Genomic DNA, 26,361 nt, shown 5'->3' with positions numbered 1-26,361 from the left:
ACTAATCGCTCCGTTGTGAGAAAAAAATAACGAGCGAACAACTCGGAATGACCCCCCATGTTTTGGACTAACGCAGGATTGTGTGACTTCAAAAATCTACCAAGGTGCCTCAGCAAACATGAAACGTCGACACATTAAAGCCAAATTGCTTTAAAAACTTTTGGAGCCTCAAGGGTAGATCTGTTCTTTGTTTGAACAGTGGAGATTAAATATCAGACTCCACAATGCTATGGTAATGGAAAACAGTGACATTTTAAGATACCTTATAAATATGACTAGCTTCCTAGCCAAACAGGAGTTAACATTTTGTGGCAATGATGAGAGTGCAAACTCATCTAATCGTGGCAACTATGTGGAGCTACATTGGTGCTTGAAAGTTTGTGAACTCTTCAGCGTTTTCTATATTTGTGCTGAAATTTGGCCTTAAACTACCTCAGATTTTCACACGTGTTCTAAATAGTAGATAAAGAGAACCAAATCAAACAAATGAGGTAAAATTATTTTTAGACATGCTCATTTTTTATTGAGGAAAATTATCCAATATCACATATCTGTGAGTGGCAAAAGTATGTGGACCTTTGCTTTCAGTATCTGGTATGACCCTCTTGTGCAGCAATAACTGCATGTAAATGTTTCCAGTAATTGTTAATTAGTCCTGAACATCGGATTGGAGGAATTGTACCTAATTTCTCCGTATGAAACAGCTTCAACTCTGTCATGTTGGTGGGTTTCCTCCCATGAACTGCTCACTTCAGGTACTTCCACAGCATTTTGATTGGCTTAAGGTCAAGACTTTGGCCATTCCAAAACTTAAAATATATTCTTCTTTAACCATTCTTTGGTGGAATGATTTGTGGGCTTTGGGTCATTGTCTTGCTGCATGATCCACGTTCTCTTGAGATGCAACTCATGGACAGATGTCCTGACATTTTCCTTTAGAATATTCTGGTATCATTCAGAATTCATTGTCATGTGCTGCAGAACAAAATAATGGACATTAGATTTTGCTGTGCACAAGTCTGCGACTCGGAGGGAGCTATAGAACACCAGAGACAAGAGTTTGACAGTTTCTATAAATGTTTGGAGCAGAAGTGCATCACACTTGGCCAGGCAGATGATGCATGAAGTAACCAGTTGATTAGGAAAAGATGCTTTATAACACGCTGGACAATATCAGTGTTGAAATTAAAGCTATGTTATCATGTTGCTGAGCAAAATTTCCTTGGTTTGGTCAATTGCACAAAATTTGATGAAATGTCAAAATTTTTGATGATGCCAAACTGCTGAGCCTATCAAATTATGCAAGGTGCTTTGACCTTGTTAGACTAAAGGGGCCTACACACCTTAAGATTTTCTGCCCAATCTTGCTGTTTGGAACGAAAATCTGGTAATGTATGAGAGCAAAGGACAGCTGACCATACACTAGAGAACAGACAAAAAAAATGGTAGTTCAGACAATTTGGTTAAATCTATTTGATTTAACCAATTTGTCCAAATGACCATTTTTGTTTGTTTTGTCCATTTTCTGGCGTTTGGGAGCAAATGATTGATTGTCATTTTCTCCCATACATTACCAGATTTTCTTCCCAACCAAATTAGACAAATAATATTAATGTGTGTAGGTCCCTTTAAGGCTGTTTTTTATTTTTTGGATTTTATAGCTCACAAATAGTGAGGAACGCATGCAAATCATCCAGACAGCACCTCAACTTTGAGGCCCAGAATGATCTGATGTAGATGGTTCTTGAGGTGGCCAAGTTACTCCAGCTGGGGCTCACTGTCACATCCTGGGTCCCTGTGAACTCAGCTGATGGTTGCGAGAGGGGTTACTGGGTTGGAATGCCACAATACTCGAGGAGGGGGAATATAGGACCTCCTCATGTACTGCTAGAACCGGATGTTGATGAGACCTGACCAGAGGCGCGGAGTCTAGCCCACTGAGAGGTTTTCACCAGTGACACCCTCCTATGAGGATTTGGGTTTTGTGCCACCTGATGAGCAGGTCGCGGCCCCCTGGACACAGATACCCGCTAAAAGCTGAGGAGTCAGAGGATAGATAGCTAGAGGTAGTCTGTGAGATATGAAGTAGTCTCTGGTGGAACAGTCAGAACTAGACATTAGGTACGGATTGCCTGGAGGACCTGAGAACCTGGAGAAACAACAAATTACAGTATATAGAATTTCTGATTATACTTGAAGCATTGGAGAACTGGAAGTTACTTGAAGAAGCAATCAATGGTAACCGATGGCATATTGTACTTGAGACACTGCAGAAATAGAAGATAGTTGAAGAAGCAATCAATGATATCCAGAGAACACGTAGAGATATCTGAAGGTAATCGGCACTGGAGCACATGTAGAGATATCTGATGGTAATTGGCATTGGAAAACACGTAGAGATAGCCGCTGCTGTCCTGGAGATTGCTGAGAGCACACAGCACCAGGAAGCACTTGGAGAAGTTTGATGAGTGATAATAAATATTGAATTAATGTTGATTAACTCTGGGCGATAATCAATGTAGAAATGCTCTGGGAAACACAGTGGCACCTGGAACCTGTAGCAGTAGCATGCACTGAAGAAGTACTCAAGGACCCTTCCTGTTCTCGGAGACCAGCTTTATACCCTTAGGTAGGATTCCATTGGAGGAAGGAGTCAGCTGAGGATTACTAGCACTCCTATTGGTAAACAATCCGGTCAGCTGACCAGGTAACATGGAAACAATGCACAGAGAGACCTAGATGCTGTACACAAGATTTGGTCAATTACTCACATAGAGAAATTCCTACACAGGTGGCTTAATCAGGAGTGAGCAACACAAACACATCCTGTAGATAGGAAACTGAATACTGCATAGAGCTTACAAGACTAAGTGAAATCCCAAAACACCTGCAGATCAAGAGGTAAGCTACAATGAGCACCTAGTATAAGCATGAAATAGTCCAGGATCCTGATACTCACTGTATCTAATACTACAGCGTCACGTGATAGGTCGGTCTCTGCTTTTAGGCAATTTAAAACATACAGTCAGAATTGAACTCATCAATGACAACTTTCATCCCTGGAAATCGTCCCTGTTGAGACGGAGAGACTTTTAAAGGTAAAGGAAAATACAAAGGACTTTTACAACTGCCAGCTGTGTCTGGAAGAATAGGTGAATGGGCCTCATTTACAAGTAAAGGTAAGACCATACAACATATGTTTGCATTTGTGTTGAATAAATATGAATAGAGGAATTGTATTCAGAACGCTGTGTGATCCTATAAATATGTTTTGGTGTTAGGACTAAACTAGATAAATGAGTTTCTATACAGGAACATAGCCACCTCTTGCACAAATCAGTAATTCCTGTGTTGTTAAGATACAGGTGAATGTATTACTAGCTATTGTGCTGTTGGCTTTGGGTGTTCCTATGATGTGAATTCTGCTGAGATACAGGGGGATGTATGTCATTGGGTGGTGAATATAAGGTACCTCTATCACGTTATTAGATGGTAGCTCTGATACTAGCCAATGCCTCCCCAGCCATGGACCTCACCGCACGTCACTGTCTATACCCCAGTGTTCCCACTGGGTCCAGAAAAAAAGGTTTTTACCCAGGTACAAAAATACAATTAATTTATTAAATGACCAGAGGAAATGCAGCTATTTGTGTTGACATAGTATTATATTGTATATCAGTATATTTAAAAAAATAAAAAGTACAAATTCTAATTAAATCTCAAAATTCCTCTAATGATGCAAATTTTTGCCTTTCCCAATTTTCATCTGACCGTGTGGCCTAATGGATAAGGCGTCTGACTTCGGATCAGAAGATTGAGGGTTCGAGTCCCTTCATGGTCATTTTTACATCTGTGTTATATTTTTTCCTATTAGAAAGAAGAAAAAAAAAGTCAAGTTTTTAAGACTATAGATAGATTTTAGAAACAAAAACACAGAGATTGGGACAATTCTGTGAAAATACATGGAGCAGGTCTTGGAGGTTCATCATAAAATGTCAGCAAAGACAAAAGGTAGCAAAGCGGCACAGGATGTGTAACCTGTAAATTAGTGTTGGGTGTGGACTTAACATAAGTAATACACACAAGGGCTTGAAAGAAATGTGTGGGCCCCACAACAAAATTCGAAGGAACCCCGAAAGTGTCTAGGGCTTGACACCATCCCCCTTACTAACATACTGGGGGAGAAGCCCATCTCCTCTTGTAGTATGCAGCTCCGCCACACAGTGCCTGCACTTCCTGCTCAGAGAGGAAGTGATTATCAGTCTTCACCTAGTAGCACAATTTCACATTGGAGTCCAAAAATGTCAGCTCCCAGTTTGGGGATTTAAATGCCTTACAGCAGGCATTCCCAACCGTGGTCCTCAAGGCACACCAACAGTGCAGGTTTTAGTGATATCCAGGCTTCAGCACAGATGGTTAAACCAAAATAACTGAGCTACTAATTAAGTCACCTGTGTTAAAGCCTGGATATCACTAAAACCAGGACTGTTAGTGTGCCTTGAGAACCGAGGTTGGGAAACAATGCCTTACAGTGTTTGTGGTCAAACAGCAAAGAGCTCATTAGACACAACCCCCCCCCCCCCCCTCCCCTGCTGACCAGGGACACTTTGCTATACGGCAGACGTTAGCACTGTCTGTGGCAGCTACACTATCCCTCCAGCTGAGAGTCCCCTCATTTTGTGGGTCCTTAGCAACTGCTGCTATGGTGGGTATGCCCATAATTACACACCGTATAGCCTCATGCCCCCCGGTTTTATTACCTCTTACACAATGGAGGCAATCATTTTGTGAGATCAATAAACGTACCTCATGCTTCCGTTATTCACAAATCAAATCCCACTATATGTGTTATGCAGGTTCCTACCACTTACATTTTCTAGTCCCTTTTTGATAGGTGGTGACGGGCCCACACTAATACCCCTTTCAGACATAGCTCTTTGACCCAATCTATTGCTGGGTATTGTGGCTAGACCCGGGTATTGGATATGTCTGAGCAATGTTCCGGGTCATGCCTAATAGGAGTTGATTGGTGGAGACAGTAGCACTTAGTGGTGACATCACCAGGCACCCACTGTTAGATGGAAGACCCGGACACTGGAAGACCTGGATCTGGTGTGATTGGTGATGACCCGGAAATAAATAATGAGTGGGAAAAATAGTAACTTTCAGAAAAACAAAACTGTCTCAATCCCCAGGTCCAAATAATTTCAAATAGCTGTAATCTGTTTGATTATATAACAACACTTACAAGATTAGAGAGTTTAGTTAATAAATTGACAATTTTATTGTGGCCACTCTCAGGGATTTGTTATAATAGAAACATAAAAAAAACACCCCTTGCTGCATTAGACTGACAGATTTTCCCCTGGGCTGATGGGTTGTGTGGTTAAGAATGGATAAGCATTCTGGTTTTGTATCAGAAGATTGAGGGTTCAAATCTAGAGATGGTCAACTTTTTTCTTATTATTAAAAGTATATTGTATTGCACTCTTTTTTTATTTGGCCACTTTTTTTCCAATGTGGCAACTAAAAAAAAATAAGAAAGACGCAGGTTGTGTTGCCATAGTGAATTCGCTCATTGAACACGTACAATAATGTACTATTGGGAAAATCACATGTGCACTAAAATTACCCATTGCATCCATGTCTGGGACATCTACCGTTGAATGTGTCTAGGATGTGATCCACAAACCATACGTTTCTGAGTAAAGGATATGGATATGCCACTCCAGCTGCTGTAGAACTACAAATCCCATCATGCCCTGACAGTTTTAGCATGCCCTAACCGCAAAACTGACAAGGTATGCTGGGAAGTATTTCTACAGGTTGGCCTAACCCTGGTATACATAATATCAGAGAAATGTACGATTGTTGAAGCTAGGTTTGTTCGCCAAAAAAACTAATGTCAGAAGTGGGATTTGAACCCACGCCTCCATTCGGAGACCAGAACACCCATCTACAGGTAAGAGATCACTCTTGAGTCTGGCGCCTTAGACCGCTCGGCCATCCTGACATCTGATGTGGATTGTGACGTCTGACACTATATGTGCAGAATGTAATCTATAGCCCTTTGTGTCAGTAAGCAGTTGTTGCAGGAATTGTAATTGTAGTGAAGAAATCTATCTCCTAAATATAGTCCGATACATACCTCCCAACATGACCCTCTCCAGGAGGGACACAATGCTCTGCTTCTGGACTTTTCCATTTCTCTATGATTGCCGGCACCTGTGTTGAACAGGTTAATGGATAAGAAAGGTGTTTCGGCACAGGTGATCACAGTCACAAATTAAGAGGGAAGTCCAGGATCAGAACATTATGTCCCTCCTGGAGAGGGTCATGTTGGGAGGTATGCAGATATACTGTACCTGATGTTGTATATTAAATGACGATTCACCAAGCAGTGAAGGAAAAATATTTCACATACCCGTGCGGGCTTTCAAGCCTACCCAGGATTGAACACCAACCTTTCAATTAACAGTGGAATGCACAAACTGATGGCACAGTTGAAAATGGCCGACATTCATATCTCTAGGGAAAAGCTCTCACGTTATTCAAATGATAAGCTTCACATTCTTGTGCTGGTGGAACCTGTTCTCTTTCTTGGCTTCCGAAAGACACCCCTAAACTCCCACTGAAAATGGTGGACATTGAGCGATGTTCTCCCTATTTCCGCTGACTTTTTCCATAAGGCATTCATAGCATTAAATTCTTCAATGTTAATGCTTTTCGGCATGCATTGTCCTTACCCTTGTTTTTATCCGGTCACAAGATGAGGACAAGATTAGAATCAGAGTAAAATGGACCATCTCTCTTGCAGGGGTTTAATCACTCAAGTAAAGTTTTTTTATGAACATCTTCTTGGGTCAGGAACCCAAAAGTGATCCGCCTCCAAAACTGATCCATATGCACCTGTGTTATACTGAACATTTTTGGGTGAACTCGCCCGGGCTGATTTCCAGCTGCATCATACCCCAACTACGGCGGTTCCAGTGCTCCTTGTGCAGTGCTGTGTAGCTGGAGATGTTTCCATCTATTTTCCACATATGATTTCCCAGTTGCTGACAATCTTATCTGGTTCTCTAGCGAGTTTGGTTGTGATGTAAATTCCTCTTCTCAGTTTCTCTGTCACCAATTATTTTCTGAAATGGCCAAATGTGCTCTAGAATCTAAATGTGGTTTCTGCGCTGACCAGTAAACTGCAGCCACGCAGCTTAAAGGAGAACAGCTATAAATCTCCACAGGACACTAATGCAAAAACATAAAATTGTGTGTAGGTGCTGTTCACTTGCAGTATACTGTTCTTAAATCCTTCAATATCTGTGAGTGGTACACCGGGAAACACACCCTTTTAATTAAGAACTTACATTAGGGTTCTCACCCGCAGGCCAAACACGGTATCTTTAACCCCCGATATAATTTCTTCAGTATATAATAAAACGGGGTAACTTCATAAAAGATGAACACTTACATATTAATTCTGTCATACGTTCACATAAGGGTATCTTTAGATCACCCCAGGAAACAGCTGTCCAGTACAATGTATGGTCCAAAAAGCTGATGTTTAATATTAAAAGATGATATACAATAAAATCACGAAGTTTGCAGCACAGCAAGAACAACACTGGGAGTCGGGTGCGGAAGCTGGTTCCACTCATGGCAGGGTCTTGCTGCAGTCACGAACAGGGTATAGATGATATGCGCTGCTCACTCGATCACTGGTGAAGTTAATTGCTGAAGCTGGTTACATGTAACGGCAGGTCTGTAACATGTTTCGGGGATTCCTATCCCCTTTATCAAATGTGCTCTGCTTGGAGAGGGCTTGTATTCTTTACATAGCAGTCAACGTACACGTTTCACCACGGTAAAACATAGGCTTCCTCTGGGTCGTAGTAAGACTCAGCCCATATATCGCTACAAAGTTCTGTTAGTAAAACCCAGCTGTGGTTTTTGCTGTAAGACCTGAGGAAAGTAATGTGCAATTATACTATGGTTCTGTGTATTGTGTGAGCATAGGTAATAGTCTGGCTTCCCACTCCCTATTTACTAGCCATTTTTTACCCATTTAATACAATAGAACCTGTCAGGCTACTGTTGTGCTTATTTTTTGAAGCAATAATACATTCAAACATTGACAAATAATATACTAAGATAATATAATGTGACAGTGTATATAGGCTGTGTGTAATAGGTGTATTCTGTATGGTGAGTGACATACGTATTGGTGTATAGTGACATCTGCTCTGGGTGATTCTTTAGCTCACAACTTCCTTGGCTTTTCCAACGTCTGTCATGTCGGGTGTCCTGAGATGTGTGTCCCTGATTATCTCACACTGATGTCTTCTCAGGGGTAGCAGTTGATTTACCAATGGACACAATACAGACGGTAATCTTGACAGCCATTGACTGACAGTCAAAATACTGACATTTGAAGTGCCGACATGCTAAAATGCCGACATGCGTTTTTAAGGATTTTTTCAGAAAAACATACTTGTTCATACTTTACCATCCTAGTGGACCTGGAGTGGGAATATAATAGTGAGGGGACGCGGTACTCTTAGTGCCCATGTTGACCTATGTCAGCATTGAAACTAAAAAAACAGATAAACTCATGTCGGTATTTTGACATGTTGGCTTTTGAAATTACGTTATTCTGACTATGTCGACATTTTGAACATGTCGGCACAATGAATGTTGACATTTTAACCATGTCAGTATGTTGACTGTAGGTTAATGGCTGTCGGGATTATGACAGTTGGTATTGTATCCAATCAATACTGAACCCCTCCTCAATGCCGCATCACACCCAGGTGGCTTTCCTAACCTCGTTCCTGCCTCACAGTGTGAGAGTGTAGGTTCTGCAGAGGGGATTTAGCTCAAATGGTAGAGTGCTCGCTTAGCATGTGAGAGGTAGCAGGATCGATGCCCGCATTCTCCAGAAATTTTTTGAATTTTTTTATTTATCACATTATTTATTGGAAATCTCCTGAATGATATCACTGAGGATAATAAGCCTGACTGCATTATTTTATTGCTAAAAAATTGCTTGCGGTTCTGAAACCCATGAGCAGGCTGCTACATTGCCCCAGTCAGCCCCGGCCTTGCCTGTTATTTATTCTCTGTTCTGGTAAAACATTGCAGTGAATTAGCAGCAGAGATCCCTGGCCCTCAGTCCTGGCTGACACCGTGTACAGAGTCAGTAACCTCTCATGTGCCCTCAGGAGATCACTAGTCCTCTGTCCTGGCTGCCACTAGCTACAGCCCCGTGTGCAGTCAAACGTCCTGTGCATTGAAGAATCAGCTGTCTGGTAAATGTGATCAGATATACTGTACATGTGTATAATATTATATATTACAGGACAGTCCTGCAGTGAGAGACGAAGAAAAACATTGACGTCCCTGGGTGGGCTTGAACCACCAACCTTTCGGTTAACAGCCGAACGCGCTAACCAATTGCGCCACAGAGACCTGTGAGGCTGGCTCAGATTTTATACCTAGCAGGGTAAGATCGCTGTACAAGCAGCCTATACACTGTCACAGAGGTAATAGTAATACACAGCTGTAGTTTTGGCCATAAGACCATTAGAAATGATCGCTGTATAATTATACTATGCTTCCCAAGTGCAGTTACAGGCGTCCATTTCTATATTTCCCCCCAGCAGTTCAGGGATTGAATCTGGACCTCTATGACCCATATATGAGACATCCCTGTGGTCATGAAGAGGTTCCGGATCTCCCCCTGAGCACCTGACGTCATGACATTCCACAGTGGGGGAAGGACTGCTGGCGCGGGATACGGTCATTAGGTCAACAAGACTTAGGTCGACAGTCATTAGGGCGGCCACTATTGGTCGACATGCATTAGGTCAACATGGTCACTAGGTCGACATGGTCATTAGGTCGACATGTAGAATGGTCAACATGAGTTTTTCAGTTTTGTTTTTTTTGACACCAAATAAAGTTAAAAAAACTCATGTTGACCTTTTCTCATGTCGACCTTGTACATGTTGACCTAGTGACCATGTCGATCGAATGCATGTCGACCAATAGTTTTTAGATCTCCCACCCATGGCAGTCCTTAACCTATGGTGGATACACACATTCAAGGCAACCTATGAGGGTATAAAGGAGGAGGAGCTTTAACTGCTGCTGGTACATTTTTAGAATACCCAAGCTACTGCCACCGCACTATACCCCAGTGTTCCAGTGCCCCCCATTGGATACAGAGAAAAGGTTATTATAACCCAAATACAAAAATACCATTTATTTTTTTAATGGACAAAAAGTTTGTATTTTATTGTATATCAAAATATTGGAAAAAGGAAAAGATACAATGTAATTAAATTGCTAAATTTCTTTAATTGTGTGAATATTGGTGTCATAGGAATCCCATCTGACCGTGTGGCCTAATGGATAAGGCGTCTGACTTCGAATCAGAAGATTGAGGGTTCGAGTCCCTTCATGGTCGTTTTTACATCTATGTTGTTTTTTTTTCCTATTAGAGAGAAAAAAACTTTTAAGAATATAGATAGATTTCAGAAACACACAGGGATTGGAATAATTTCTGGAAAATACATGGAGCAGGCCTTTGAGGTTCATCATAAAATGACAGCAAAGCGGCAGAGGATGTGTAACCTGTAAGGACCCATAAGAAGAAAATGTTTGCTACGTTGTGGGTATGGTGCCATGTTAGATCCCACAAGTGCATTGGTGTTGGGTGTGGATGTAACAGGATAAGTAATACACACAAGGGCTTTAGTAGAAATGTGTGGGCACCACAACAGAATTCTAGGGAATCCCAAAAGTGTCTAGGAATTGACACCACCCTGTAATCTGCCTACTGCAATCTGAATCTCTGCAACAAACAATCTCTGTAGTAAATTAACACTATGCAAACAATTTGTTAGACACATTTGTGATTTCAGGATTTGTTTGCAATTTAAATTACCTGCGTTTGAAATTTTGGTCAGTGCCGCATATTTAATGAAGGCAGACTGGGCTGGTGTTTGCATAGTCAAACACTGGGCAATTTAACACATTTGATTAGTGGGACATTTACCACAGCTGTAGCTGTCTTAATTTAAACCCCTTTCACATCGCACAAATAACCCGGTATCGACACGGCATATTGCCGTGTCGAACCGGGTCAGTGTGCGATGTGAAAGGTCCTTGGTCGTTTTAGCGGGTCGCATGACCCGGTAATTCAACCCGGTAAAAAAGAAGAGTTTTACCCGGGTTGATTACCGGGTCAGGTGCGGTGTGAATGGGAGCCGTGTCGATGCGACACGGTTCCCATTCACAGCATAGGGAGAGGCGGCGCAGGAGATGAGCTCATCTCCCGGCGCCGCCTCCACCCCCGCCCCTGCTGCTGCCGCGCCCCCCCGCTGCTATGGCAACCGACCCGGTATATTGCCGGGTCGGAAAGCCAGCAGAGGGGAGCAAATGCCGGATCCCACTCGGTAAGGACACGTTTCTTTTACCGGTTGGGATCCGGCATTTGAGATCTGAATGCGGTATTACCATAGTATATCTGTAGCCTCAACCATGCACAGCTGTGCGTTCCAATACTCAAAGCGTTCCTATCTCTATGAGCAGTTGAACAACATCAAGAAAGAATTCCGGAACATTATGTGGACTCACCAAACCTCTGCAATGAAATCACCAGGACCAGGCCTACGAACCCTCTGGCAGAGAACATCAGTAGTGCCTTACAGGCCTAACCCTCAAGGTGAGCAGGGAGCAATGGGGGGGAGCACCAAGGCCAGGCCCAGGAGGGTCATTTTCATTGGACTTTAGTGAGCTCCCCACATTATCATACCCCCCCCCCCCCTCCCCCCCATACTGATCCTATGAGACCAGGATACTTTCCCTCCTTTCATTGGTTACCTGCATAGGTGATCTCACCATGTGCTTTTTTTAAAAAACAAAACATTTTTACTGCATACTTCCACCCCACCGTGTGGTATTCCTGTGAGGTGTACCTCCACTGATTGCACACCCTGCCAGCAGCATCTAACACAGTGCACCCCAAATGGGGGCCTCTGATGGTTCCTCTGTGGGCAGGATGTGCCTCACGTGGATTGTTCATACAGGTTATATCATACGATTACACAACTGCCCGTTCTCCCATGTATGCATTGGGCCCGTGTATGGCTTACACCCCACAGTATAACCTTTGTAGTGTGCCCAACATGGCTGCGTCATCTGGTACGCTTGTGGATGAGCTGAAAATACATGGACCCGATAGTTTTGTTGGTTCCCTACTCTGAACGTTAGGACGCTGCAATCACCCCCATTTTGTGTCATCTCTTCTAGGGGTGGACTATTCCACCCAGGGTAATCCTACGCAGTGCGCCCAAGATGGATGCCGCACCTGGTACCCTGTGAGGGTGGAATACACAACCCATGGAAGTTATTACCCAAAATGCCTTCACCAGTCCTGCATTATGATTACTCTATGCGTTCTAGGTTTTCATTTTTATATCTGTGTGGCCTGTGTATTGCTGTATTACTCTTCTGTATCATGTTTATTGCTTTGATGTCTGTAAAGCGCCTTGAGTCCTGTTTGGAGAAAGAGCGCTATATAAATAAAATTCTTATTATTATAATTATTACCATCCCACCAGTTCCTTGACTGGTTCACACTATGACAGTGCCAGGTCTCCCCCTTACAGTGGGCCCGTCCTAGCCTGCTACTCTTTCCACTTCTTGTCCACTTGTTTTAGTCGGGACCAGCCCAGACTGACTAGCCTTGGGTCTAGTAAAGATCTGTTTGTGTAGGGTACACTTTTCTTTTCTAACTATTCATTTTCTCCACCATTACTTTCAATTATGCATTCATTTTAATGGTCACTCTGAATGTGGCACATTGAAATGCATGAACCATTAAAATGCAGGGGAAAATCGGTATTTTCAGAAAAACTCAACTGTTTTAATACCCAGTGTCAGGGTTGGCTGGTTTAAATCACCTTGGTTTTAACCAAATTTTTTATTTTTTAAACACCTTTTTTTTTATTATGCTGAGACTGCAGGCACTGCACAGTAACTTATTATAAAAAGCATATTATAAGGGAATCTCCCTGGTATTATTTCACGTTTTTGTTGCTTGTGGTCTGCATTTGTGTGAGCTGAACCAATGCAGTAAATTCACACAAACAGTGATAAAGGGAGGATAGGAGGGTGAACCAGATCTGAGAGGTACTAAATCCGTCTAGCATCAGCTACGCCTCCACAAACTCCTCCTTTAACAATCCTATAGGACAGGAGAAAACCAAAACTAACATTCTCAATCTAAAAAGGATAAACAATTCTAACACATTAAAGAGACAATATAGAGACAATCACCTCATAGTTTAATCTCATTCATGTTCATTTCAATTCAAAACTTTCAGTCATCTGAGATGTATCTGAGGGGATCAGTATGTGATCCCGGCGTTCATTATATCGACGACGGGATCCCAGTCATTAGAATGCCGGCAGGGGAGACAAGCGTAAAGAAGCCCTGTGTGAGCTCGGCAGTGAGCTTTGCTCGCCACAGGTTCTATTCTCGCTATATGGATGTTATGGACACCCACAGAGGGGGAATCACCTACCTCGCCAGTATTCCGGCGGCTGTATGGTGCCCCTGGCGGGTTTCCCAGCGTCGGTATTGTGACAGCTGGGATCCTGTCCATCGGTATGCTGGTCGCATACCTATCCGAGTGTACGTTGTATGTTTTTAATATGTTTAGTCCATCTACATACTGTATATTCACATGTAAAATAAATCATATTGAATCCTAATGTTAGAAAGCATTAAACATAGTTAATCAAGGGTTCTAATACATAGCAAAATTGACATGATAAAAAATAATAGATACCCTCAAATTTATGTAACACTATATTGTCCCATGAAAAAAATTGTCTCCCCCCCCCCCCCGTCTCTATTTCTCCCCTATACATTAAATTAATTTCTCTCCCAACTGCTTTCACACTGATTTATTTCTCCCTTAGTGTGTGCACGCAGGTGTATAGTGCACACAGGTGTATAGTTCACACATGTGTATAGTGCACGCAGGTGTATAGTGCACGCAGGTGTATAGCGCACGCAGGTGTATAGCGCACACAGGTGTATAGTGCACACAGGTGTATAGTGCACACAGGTGTATAGTGCACACAGGTGTATAGTGCACACAGGTGTATAATGCACACAGGTGTATAGTGCACGCAGGTGTATAGTGCACGCAGGTGTATAGTGCACACAGGTGTATAGTGCACACAGGTGTATAGTTCACACATGTGTATAGTGCACGCAGGTGTATAGTGCACGCAGGTGTATAGCGCACGCAGGTGTATAGCGCACACAGGTGTATAGTGCACACAGGTGTATAGTGCACACAGGTGTATAGTGCACACAGGTGTATAATGCACACAGGTGTATAGTGCACGCAGGTGTATAGTGCACGCAGGTGTATAGTGCACACAGGTGTATAGTGCACGCAGGTGTATAGTGCACGCAGGTGTATAGTGCACACAGGTATATAGTGCACACAGGTGTATAGTGCACGCAGGTGTATAGTGCACGCAGGTGTATAGTGCTCACAGGTGTATAGCGCACGCAGGTGTATAGTGCACGCAGGTGTATAGTGCACGCAGGTGTATAGTGCACAGAGGTGTATAGTGCACAGAGGTGTATAGTGCACGCAGGTGTATAGTGCACGCAGGTGTATAGTGCACGCAGGTGTATAGTGCACAGAGGTGTATAGTGCACGCAGGTGTATAGTGCACGCAGGTGTATAGTGCACGCAGGTGTATAGTGCACACAGGTGTATAGTGCACGCAGGTGTATAGTGCACGCAGGTGTATAGTGCACAGAGGTGTATAGTGCACGCAGGTGTATAGTGCACGCAGGTGTATAGTGCACGCAGGTGTATAGTGCTCACAGGTGTATAGCGCACGCAGTTGTATAACGCACGCAGGTGTATAGTGCACGCAGGGTGCACGCAGGTGTATAGCGCACACAGGTGTATAGCGCACGCAGGTGTATAGCGCACACAGGTGTATAGCGCACACAGTTGTATAGTGCACGCAGGTGTATAGTGCACGCAGGTGTATAGTGCACACAGGTGTATAGCGCACACAGGTGTATAGCGCACACAGGTGTATAGTGCACACAGGAGTATAGTGCACACAGGTGTATAGTGCACACAGGTGTATAGTGCACACAGGTGTATAGTGCAGACAGGTGTATAGTGCACACAGGTGTATAGTGCACGCAGGTGTATAGCGCTCGCAGGTGTATAGCGCACACAGGTGTATAGCGCACACAGGTGTATAGCGCACACAGGTGTATAGCGCACCAGGTGTATAGCGCACGCAGGTGTATAGCGCACGCAGGTGTATAGTGCACGCAGGTGTATAGTGCACACAGGTGTATAGCGCACACAGGGGTATAGTGCACACAGGTGTATAGCGCACACAGGGGTATAGTGGGTATACACGGCACCTTACCTTATTTTACTACTACTGGGATTATCCCCCTTTGCAAATTTGCAAGTGATCTGCGCTACCTCTGTAATGGCAAGGAAATGCAGAGGGCAAGCAGCTGAGGCAGATGGACTGGGGAATGGGGGAAGGGAAGAGGATTACTGTTTTAATCTGATGAGAGTACAAATAATATACTGCTGGTAAATATATGCTCCCTGCATTTGCACCAAATGTTTGTCAGAAGTGGAGTTTGAATCCAAGACCCTGTTCTCAGACTAGAATAGCGATGTACAGGTAAGAGACCATCCTTGAGCAGGGCTGCCATCAGAAATCGTGGGGCCTGGGATTGACAGAATAGGCAGCCCCCCCCCCATCCCCCCAAAAAAATAATAATATAAATTACAGTAGAAAAATATAAATAGACCACACTCACTCCTACCTCTGCTTCTCCCCCGAGCTCCCAGCTGCCACAGAACATAAAAGAGTTCCGCTCCAGGCCAGTTCCCCATCACTCCCCCTCCTAACTGCCAGCTGCTTCCAATGCTCGTCGGAGACGAGAGTGAGGGTCCGCTGCTGCCGCCACTGCAAAGTGGTCACCATGTCGCCCCGCACTGCCACTGGTATGACGCTGTGTGCCGAGGCCGGCCATCAAGTTCCGCCCCCGGTCTACATGCGCAGGCTGTAGGATTCCAGGGAATTCAGCAGGCTTTCCAGGGCAGCGTGAGAATAGCCTCTGGAATGGAAGCCTGAGTATCGGCAAGGATGTGCAGCGGACGGTGCCGGCGGAAGACGTAGACTGACGGCGGCAGGCGAGCGGAGGCACAGGCAACCAGGGCCCTCTCCTCTCTGTTAGAAAGACCGGGCCCAGGACTGCTGTGCCCGCACCACCCCCCTGATGGCGGGCCTGTTCTTGAGACTGGAACCTTAGACCATGCTGACATCCTCACATCTTCTGTTTATAGTTCTCTATCTCAATTTCTCAGTCTGTGCAACCACTGAGTTTCCGTATTTGCCACATCATTGGTCATTATTTATTACAATTACTATTATCCTGGCACCTATTGCACCAGGCATCCCATGAAGGGCATAGCTGGCTCTTTGAGGAGAGGGGGCACATGCCTCAACGATTGGCTCTAGAATGGGGAAGGAATGATTGCTTATTAATACTTCACATTATGGCTGTCCTTATTATAGTAAGATTGGGTTCATCCTTTCCTAATTTTCTTCCAATTGACCCCCTACTTAGTGGGGACCAGCCCGGGCTTACTGGCATTGTAGCTTGTGGGAGTGTTTTTTTCCCTATTCATTTCAATGGGTCTTCTCCATGTACTGCACACACAAGATGAGTCCAATAAAATGCATGGACCTTCAAATGAACGGGGAAGTGCCAGGTTTTACAAAACTATACAAATCCTCACTTCCAAATTGTTAAAATCATCATAATTCATTTGTTTTAGGACCAGGGACAACTGGGGCCTCATTCCGGCCCTGGCATCCATGTGCTCGCGTGTGCCCAATGCACGACAAAGGGATGCGCGGAGACTTCAAACGGGGGCGTGCCACAAGTATTTGGGTGTGGACTCATGGCATGCCTCCATATTGCTTAGCAATGGGGCACTATGGGCGGCAGCGTTGGACAAACCAGAGAGCTGGGAGCTGCACTGCGCGCAGACTACCCTACTCTCTGTGGACTGGACCGGCCCATCAGCCCTTCTGGCATTTGCCAGAAGTGACAGACGGGCAGTCTGGCCCTGTTTAGGACTAAAATCTCTTTGCTAGGTTGACCGTCTGGTCAGGAATGGTTTATGAATTCAATGGGCCTGTGTGTTACCAGTGGGGTTAATGTTAAAATTCATGTGACGCTTGTCCCACCATTGATAGTATAAGGCCATTCCCATGGGTACTGTTCAGACTCGCATGTGCAGATGGGTTGTTTTTTGGTCTAAGTTATGAGATGGTTGGCCTTGAGAACAGGTAAATAGACATAATATTATTTAGTTATAACCATAAATAGAGCAATACTGCCCCCTGTCGCTAATAAAAGCATCAATGTATGGATGCTATATAGTTTGTAAACAATTCTGGGGAGACACCGCTCCTATTCTTAAGAGAGATAAAAGGTTATGATCTTGGCCTCTTTGTAACTGCAGCTGATATAGATGGAGATGTTCAGTGTCCACGTACTTCAATCCGGGAGCAGGCCCAGTCTCTGGTAGGAGAGGGCTGAGGTACAGTAACTCCCCTCCTCTTGGTAAAATCACCCAATAGAGAAAGTGATCTGTGCGGTTCCTCTGTGGCCGCAGTGAAGGGAACCTCAGGGAGAAGGGAGGAGGATGACCGGCAATTATGGTGAATTTCAGCTATATAAGGCTGCCGGAAAACGTTGCCTCTTAGCGCTGTTTCTGACTGCATGGCCTTATGGATGAGGTGCTGGACTTTGTATCAGAGAGTCCAGGGCTTCCATTGTAGTTTGTTGGATTATTTAATAAAAATGACCAGAATAATCCTGAATAGCTTAAATATATGATATAGTGCAGGTATATTGATGATGAATAAGGATATAATGTACTGATTTGGACCAGTTTATTAAAGATTATTTTTTTATCACATCTAATGGTTTAGTTCAGTGGTAGGCAATCTGCGGCACTCCAGCTGCTGTGTAACTACAATTCCCAGCATGCCCTTGCACATTTGTAGTAAGCATTAACAGCAAAACTGTGGCAAGGCATGCTGGGAAGTAATTGCAGAGAGCCACATGTTGCCTACCCCTAGAAAATGTCAGAGAAATATACAACCAATTTTGTTCACAAAAATATCACATGTCAGAAGTGGGATTTGAACCCATGCCTCCATTCGGAGACCAGAACACCCATATACAGGTAAGAAATCACTCTTGAGTCTGGCGCCTTAGACCGCTCGGCCATCCTGACAGCTGATGTTGTGTGCACAGAATGTAATCCAAAGACCTGAGTTTCTTGTTCTGGTTATAAAAGCCCTTTAGCGTTATCTGATGCTTGTTACAAACCTTTTGTGTCAGTAATCAGATGTATGAATTGTAATGAAGAAATCAGTCTCCATCTCTCCACAGGACACTAATGCAAAAAAAATAAAACTGTGTGTAGGCGCTGTTCACTTGCAGTATACTGTTCTTAAATCCTTCAATATTCATGAGTGGTACACCAGGAAACACATCCTCTTAATTAAGAACTTACATTAGGGTTCTCACCCGCAGGCCAAACAAGGTGTCTTTAACCCCCGATATAATTTCTTCAATATATAATAAAACGGGATAACTTCATAAAAGTTGAACACTTACATATTAATTCTGTCATGCGTTCACATGAGGGTATCTTTAGATCGCCCCAGGAAACAGCTGTCCAGTACAATGTATGGTCCAAAAAGCTGATGTTTAATATTAAAAGATGATATACAATAAAATCACGAAGTTTGCAGCATAGCAAGGACAACACTGGGAGTCTGGTGCGGAAGCTGGTCTCTACTCACGGCTGGATCTGGCTGCAGTCACGGACAGGGTATAGATGATATGCGCCACTCACTCGATCACTGGTGAAGTTCATTGCTGAAGCTGGTTACATGTAACGGCAGGTCTCTAACATGTTTTGGGGATTCCTATCCCCTTTATCAAATGTGCTCTGCTTGGAGAGCGCTTGTATTCTTTACATAGCAGTCAACGTACACGTTTCACCCCGGTAAAATATAGGCTTCCTCTGGGTTGTAGTGTTGTAGTAAGACTCAGCCCATATATCGCTACAAAGTTCTGTTAGTAAAACCCAGCTGTGGTTTTGGCTGTAAGACCTGAGGAAATGAATGTGTAATTATACTATGGTTCTGTGTATTGTGTGAGCATAGGTAATAGTATGGCTTCTCACTCCCTATTTACTAGCCATTTTTAACCCATTTAATACAATAGAATCTGTCAGGCTACTGTTGTGCTTATTTTTTGAAGCAATAATACATTCAAACATTGACAAATAATATACTAAGATAATATAATGTGACAGTGGATATAGGCTGTGTGTAATAGGTGTTTTCTGTATGTTGAGTGACATACGTATTGGTGTATAGTGACATCTGCTCTGGGTGACTTTTTAGCTCCCAACTTCCTTGGCTTTTCCAGCGTCTGTCGTGCCGGGTGTCCTGAGATGTGTGTCCCTGATTATCTCACACTGATGTCTTCTCAGGGGTAGCAGTTGATTTACCAATGGACACAATACAGACGGTAATCTTGACAGCCATTGACTGACAGTCAAAATACTGACATTTGAAGTGCCGACATGCCAAAATGCCGACATGCGTTTTTAAGGATTTTTTGCAGAAAAACAGACTTGTTCATACTTTACCATCCTAGTGGACCTGGAGTGGGAATATAATAGCGAGGGGACACGGTACACTTAGACAGTGCCCATGTTGACCTATGTCAGCATTGAAACTAAAAAAACAGATAAACTCATGTCGGTATTTTGACATGTTGGCATTTCAAATTACGTTATTCTGACTATGTCGACATTTTGAACATGTCGGCACAATGAATGTTGGCATTTTAACCATGTCAGTATGTTGACTGTAGGTCAATGGCTGTCGGGATTATGACAGTTGGTATTGTATCCATCGGTAAATCATACTGAACCCCTCCTCAATGCCCCATCACACGCAGGTGGCTTTCCTGACCTCGTCCTGCCTCACAGTGTGCGAGTGCAGGCTCTGCAGAGGGGAATTAGCTCAAATGGTAGAGCGCTCGCTTAGCATGTGAGAGGTAGCGGGATCGATGCCCGCATTCTCCAAAAAGTTTTTTTTTTAATTTATCACATTATGTATTGGAAATTTCCTGAATTATATCACTGAGGATAATAAGCCTGACTGCATTATTTTATTGCTAAAAGGTTGCTTGTGGTTCTGGAACCCATGAGCAGGCTACTACATTGCCCCAGTCAGCCCCGGCCTCGCCTGTTATTTATTCTCTGTTCTGGTAAAACATTGCAGTGAATTAGCAGCAGAGATCACTGGTCCTCAGTCCTGGCTGCCACTAGCTGCAGCCCCGTGTGCAGAGTCAGTAACCTCTCATGTGCCCTCAGGAGATCACTGGTCCTCAGTCCTGGCTGCCACTAGCTGCAGCCCCGTGTGCAGTCAGTAACCTCTCATGTACCCTCAGGAGATCTCTGGTCCTCAGTCCTGGCTGACACTAGCTGCAGCCCCGTGTGCAGTCAGTAACCTCTCATGTGCCCTCAGGAGATCACTGGTCCTCAGTCCTGGCTGCCACTAGCTGCAGCCCCGTGTGCAGTCAGTAACCTCTCATGTGCCCTCAGGAGATCACTGGTCCTCAGTCCTGGCTGCCACTAGCTGCAGCCCCGTGTGCAGTCAGTAACCTCTCATGTACCCTCAGGAGATCTCTGGTCCTCAGTCCTGGCTGACACTAGCTGCAGCCCCGTGTGCAGTCAGTAACCTCTCATGTGCCCTCAGGAGATCACTGGTCCTCAGTCCTGGCTGACACTAGCTGCAGCCCCGTGTGCAGTCAGTAACCTCTCATGTGCCCTCAGGAGATCACTGGTCCTCAGTCCTGGCTGCCACTAGCTGCAGCCTCGTGTGCAGTCAGTAACCTCTCATGTGCCCTCAGGAGATCACTGGTCCTCAGTCCTGGCTGACACTAGCTGCAGCCCCGTGTGTAGTCAGTAACCTCTCATGTGCCCTCAGGAGATCACTGGTCCTCAGTCCTGGCTGACACTAGCTGCAGCCCCGTGTACAGTCAGTAACCTCTCATGTGTCCTCAGGAGATCACTGGTCCTCAGTCCTGGCTGACACTAGCTGCAGCCCCGTGTGCAGAGTCAGTAACCTCTCATGTGCCCTCAGGAGATCACTGGTCCTCAGTCCTGGCTGCCACTAGCTGCAGCCCCGTGTGCAGTCAGTATCCTCTCATGTACCCTCAGGAGATCACTGGTCCTCAGTCCTGGCTGACACTAGCTGCAGCCCCGTGTACAGTCAGTAACCTCTCATGTGCCATCAGGAGATCACTGGTCCTCAGTCCTGGCTGACACTAGCTGCAGCCCCGTGTGCAGTCAGTAACCTCTCATGTGCCCTCAGGAGATCACTGGTCCTCAGTCCTGGCTGCCACTAGCTGCAGCCCCGTGTGTAGTCAGTAACCTCTCATGTGCCCTCAGGAGATCACTGGTCCTCAGTCCTGGCTGACACTAGCTGCAGCCCCGTGTACAGTCAGTAACCTCTCATGTGCCATCAGGAGATCACTGGTCCTCAGTCCTGGCTGACACTAGCTGCAGCCCCGTGTGCAGAGTCAGTAACCTCTCATGTGCCCTCAGGAGATCACTGGTCCTCAGTCCTGGCTGCCACTAGCTGCAGCCCCGTGTGCAGTCAGTATCCTCTCATGTACCCTCAGGAGATCACTGGTCCTCAGTCCTGGCTGACACTAGCTGCAGCCCCGTGTGCAGTCAGTAACCTCCCATGTGCCCTCAGGAGATCACTAGTCCTCAGTCCTGGCTGCCACTAGCTGCAGCCCCGTGTGCAGTCAGTAACCTCTCATGTGCCCTCAGGAGATCACTGGCCCTCAGTCCTGGCTGACACTAGCTGCAGGCCCGTGTGCAGAGTCAGTAACCTCTCATGTGCCCTCAGGAGATCACTGGTCCTCAGTCCTGGCTGACACTAGCTGCAGGCCCGTGTGCAGAGTCAGTAACCTCTCATGTTCCCTCAGGAGATCACTGGTCCTCAGTCCTGGCTGACACTAGCTGCAGACCCGTGTGCAGCATCAGTAACCTCTCATGTGCCCTCAGGAGATCACTGGTCCTCAGTCCTGGCTGACACTAGCTGCAGCCCTGTGTACAGTCAGTAACCTCTCATGTGCCCTCAGGAGATCACTGGTCCTCAGTCCTGGCTGACACTAGCTGCAGCCCCGTGTGCAGTCAGTAACCTCTCATGTGCCCTCAGGAGATCACTGGTCCTCAGTCCTGGCTGCCACTAGCTGCAGCCCCGTGTGCAGTCAGTAACCTCTCATGTGCCCTCAGGAGATCACTGGTCCTCAGTCCTGGCTGCCACTAGCTGCAGCCCCGTGTGCAGTCAGTAACCTCTCATGTACCCTCAGGAGATCTCTGGTCCTCAGTCCTGGCTGACACTAGCTGCAGCCCCGTGTGCAGTCAGTAACCTCTCATGTGCCCTCAGGAGATCACTGGTCCTCAGTCCTGGCTGACACTAGCTGCAGCCCCGTGTGCAGTCAGTAACCTCTCATGTGCCCTCAGGAGATCACTGGTCCTCAGTCCTGGCTGCCACTAGCTGCAGCCTCGTGTGCAGTCAGTAACCTCTCATGTGCCCTCAGGAGATCACTGGTCCTCAGTCCTGGCTGACACTAGCTGCAGCCCCGTGTGTAGTCAGTAACCTCTCATGTGCCCTCAGGAGATCACTGGTCCTCAGTCCTGGCTGACACTAGCTGCAGCCCCGTGTACAGTCAGTAACCTCTCATGTGTCCTCAGGAGATCACTGGTCCTCAGTCCTGGCTGACACTAGCTGCAGCCCCGTGTGCAGAGTCAGTAACCTCTCATGTGCCCTCAGGAGATCACTGGTCCTCAGTCCTGGCTGCCACTAGCTGCAGCCCCGTGTGCAGTCAGTATCCTCTCATGTACCCTCAGGAGATCACTGGTCCTCAGTCCTGGCTGACACTAGCTGCAGCCCCGTGTACAGTCAGTAACCTCTCATGTGCCATCAGGAGATCACTGGTCCTCAGTCCTGGCTGACACTAGCTGCAGCCCCGTGTGCAGTCAGTAACCTCTCATGTGCCCTCAGGAGATCACTGGTCCTCAGTCCTGGCTGCCACTAGCTGCAGCCCCGTGTGTAGTCAGTAACCTCTCATGTGCCCTCAGGAGATCACTGGTCCTCAGTCCTGGCTGACACTAGCTGCAGCCCCGTGTACAGTCAGTAACCTCTCATGTGCCATCAGGAGATCACTGGTCCTCAGTCCTGGCTGACACTAGCTGCAGCCCCGTGTGCAGAGTCAGTAACCTCTCATGTGCCCTCAGGAGATCACTGGTCCTCAGTCCTGGCTGCCACTAGCTGCAGCCCCGTGTGCAGTCAGTATCCTCTCATGTACCCTCAGGAGATCACTGGTCCTCAGTCCTGGCTGACACTAGCTGCAGCCCCGTGTGCAGTCAGTAACCTCCCATGTGCCCTCAGGAGATCACTAGTCCTCAGTCCTGGCTGCCACTAGCTGCAGCCCCGTGTGCAGTCAGTAACCTCTCATGTGCCCTCAGGAGATCACTGGCCCTCAGTCCTGGCTGACACTAGCTGCAGGCCCGTGTGCAGAGTCAGTAACCTCTCATGTGCCCTCAGGAGATCACTGGTCCTCAGTCCTGGCTGACACTAGCTGCAGGCCCGTGTGCAGAGTCAGTAACCTCTCATGTTCCCTCAGGAGATCACTGGTCCTCAGTCCTGGCTGACACTAGCTGTAGACCCGTGTGCAGCATCAGTAACCTCTCATGTGCCCTCAGGAGATCACTGGTCCTCAGTCCTGGCTGACACTAGCTGCAGCCCTGTGTACAGTCAGTAACCTCTCATGTGCCCTCAGGAGATCACTGGTCCTCAGTCCTGGCTGACACTAGCTGCAGACCCGTGTGCAGCATCAGTAACCTCTCATGTGCCCTCAGGAGATCACTAGTACTCAGTCCTGGCTGACACTAGCTGCAGGCCCGTGTGCAGAGTCAGTAACCTCTCATGTGCCCTCAGGAGATCACTGGTCCTCAGTCCTGGCTGACACTAGCTGCAGCCCTGTGTGCAGCATCAGTAACCTCTCATGTGCCCTCAGGAGATCACTGGTCCTCAGTCCTGGCTGACAGTAGCTGCAGGCCCGTGTGCAGAGTCAGTAACCTCTCATGTGCCCTCAGGAGATCACTGGTCCTCAGTCCTGGCTGACACTACCTGCAGCGCCAGTAACCAGACGTCCTGTGCATTGAGGTGTCAGCTGTCTGGTAAATGTGATCAGATATACTGTACATGTGTATAATATTATATATTACAGGACAGTCCTGCAGTGAGAGATGGAGAAAAACATTGACGTCCCTGGGTGGGCTTGAACCACCAACCTTTCGGTTAACAGCCGAACGCGCTAACCGATTGCGCCACAGAGACCTATGAGGCTGACTCAGATTTTATACCTAGCAGAAGAAGGTCGCTGTACAAGCAGCCTATACACTGTCACAGAGGTAATAGTAATACACAGCTGTAGTTTTGGCCATAAGACCATTAGAAATGATCGCTGTATAATTATACTATGCTTCCCTTAGTGCAGTTACAGGCGTCCATTTCTACATTTCCTCCCAGCAGTTCAGGGATTGAATCTGGACCTCTATGACCCGTATTTGAGACATCCCTGTGGTCATGAAGAGGTTCCGGATCTCCCCCTGAGCGCATGACGTCATGACATTGCACAGTGCGGGAAGGACTGCTGGCGCAGGATAGGTCATTAGGTCGACAAGACTTAGGTCGACAGTCATTAGGTCGACCACTATTGGTCAACATGCATTAGGTCAACATGGTCACTAGGTCGACATGGTCATTAGGTCAACATGTACTAAGTCGACATGGTCATTAGGTCGACATGTACCTGGTAGACATGGAAACGGTCGACATGAGTTTTTCAGTTTTTATTTTTTACATTTTTTTTGAACTTTTTCATACTTTATGGTCCACGTGGACTATGATTGGGAATAGTAACTTGTGCCAAGCACAGCGGTAGTGGAGCGAGGCACCTTGCCCGTTACATGGCGAGTGAAGAGAGCCATGCGAGGGGACAAGGTGCACTAATTGGGGTTCCCGGTCACTTTACAAAGACAACGACACCAGAAAAAAGTAAAAAAAAACCTCATATTGACTTTTTTCATGTCGACCTAGTACATGTTGACCTAGTGACCATGTCGATCGAATGCATGTCGACCAATAATGGTCGACCTAATGACTGTCAACCTAAGTCTTGTCGACCTAATGACCCATACCCACTGGTGAGAGCAGATTTTAGATCTCCCTCCCCATGGCAGTCCTTAACCTATGGTGGATACTCACATTCAAGGCAACCTATGAGGGTATAAAGGAGGAGGAGCTTTAACTGCTGCTGGTACATTTTTAAAGTACCCAAGCTACTGCCACCGCACTATACTCCAGTGTTCCAGTGCCCCCCATTGGATACAGAGAAAAGGTTATTATAACCCAAATACAAAAATACCATTTATTTTTTTAATGGACAAAAAGTTTGTATTTTATTGTATATCAAAATATTGGGAAAAAAAGAAAAGATACAATGTAATGAAATTGCTAAATTTCTTTAATTGTGTGAATATTGGTGTCATAGGGATCCCATCTGACCGTGTGGCCTAATGGATAAGGCGTCTGACTTCGAATCAGAAGATTGAGGGTTCGAGTCCCTTCATGGTCGTTTTTACATCTATGTTGTTTTTTTTCCTATTAGAGAGAAAAAAACTTTTAAGAATATAGATAGATTTCAGAAACAAACACAGAGATTGGAATTATTCCTGGAAAATACATGGAGCAGGCCTTGGAGGTTCATCATAAAATGACAGCAAAGCGGCAGAGGATGTGTAACCTGAAAGGACCCATAAGAAGAAAATGTTTGCTACGTTGTGGGTATGGTGCCATGTTAGATCCCACAAGTGCATTGGTGTTGGGTGTGGATGTAACAGGATAAGTAATACACACAAGGGCTTTAGTAGAAATGTGTGGGCACCACAACAGAATTCTAGGGAATGCCAAAAGTGTCTAGTAGTTGACACCACCCTGTAATCTGCCTACTGCAATCTGAATCTCTGCAACAATCTCTATACTAAATGTATGTTCATATATCACCCTGTAATCTGCCTACTGCAATCTGAATCTCTG

At 45.7% G+C, this 26,361-nt stretch overlaps 7 non-coding genes across 7 annotated transcripts; 3 read left to right on the top strand and 4 right to left on the bottom strand.

Moving 5' to 3' along the window:
• The first annotated feature begins 3,768 nt into the window (after positions 1–3,768).
• Positions 3,769–3,841, top strand: TRNAR-UCG (transfer RNA arginine (anticodon UCG)). The gene has a single exon. It is a non-coding gene; the product is annotated as a tRNA-Arg (tRNA).
• A 2,062-nt stretch (positions 3,842–5,903) lies between these two features.
• TRNAL-CAA (transfer RNA leucine (anticodon CAA)) lies at positions 5,904–6,013 on the bottom strand. Its single transcript has 2 exons — positions 5,976–6,013; positions 5,904–5,949 (listed from the first exon to the last, which is right to left on the bottom strand). It is a non-coding gene; the product is annotated as a tRNA-Leu (tRNA).
• Positions 6,014–9,391: 3,378 nt separating this feature from the next.
• On the bottom strand, positions 9,392–9,465 carry TRNAN-GUU (transfer RNA asparagine (anticodon GUU)). The gene has a single exon. It is a non-coding gene; the product is annotated as a tRNA-Asn (tRNA).
• A 927-nt stretch (positions 9,466–10,392) lies between these two features.
• Positions 10,393–10,465, top strand: TRNAR-UCG (transfer RNA arginine (anticodon UCG)). The gene has a single exon. It is a non-coding gene; the product is annotated as a tRNA-Arg (tRNA).
• Positions 10,466–18,282: 7,817 nt separating this feature from the next.
• On the bottom strand, positions 18,283–18,392 carry TRNAL-CAA (transfer RNA leucine (anticodon CAA)). Its single transcript has 2 exons — positions 18,355–18,392; positions 18,283–18,328 (listed from the first exon to the last, which is right to left on the bottom strand). It is a non-coding gene; the product is annotated as a tRNA-Leu (tRNA).
• Positions 18,393–24,526: 6,134 nt separating this feature from the next.
• Positions 24,527–24,600, bottom strand: TRNAN-GUU (transfer RNA asparagine (anticodon GUU)). The gene has a single exon. It is a non-coding gene; the product is annotated as a tRNA-Asn (tRNA).
• A 1,227-nt stretch (positions 24,601–25,827) lies between these two features.
• TRNAR-UCG (transfer RNA arginine (anticodon UCG)) lies at positions 25,828–25,900 on the top strand. The gene has a single exon. It is a non-coding gene; the product is annotated as a tRNA-Arg (tRNA).
• The last annotated feature ends 461 nt before the right edge of the window (positions 25,901–26,361 follow it).

This window comes from Pseudophryne corroboree, chromosome 8 (assembly GCF_028390025.1).
Source record: "Pseudophryne corroboree isolate aPseCor3 chromosome 8, aPseCor3.hap2, whole genome shotgun sequence".
Classification (NCBI taxonomy): Eukaryota; Metazoa; Chordata; class Amphibia; order Anura; family Myobatrachidae; genus Pseudophryne; species Pseudophryne corroboree.
This window is presented reverse-complemented; position numbering and strand designations above follow the sequence as displayed.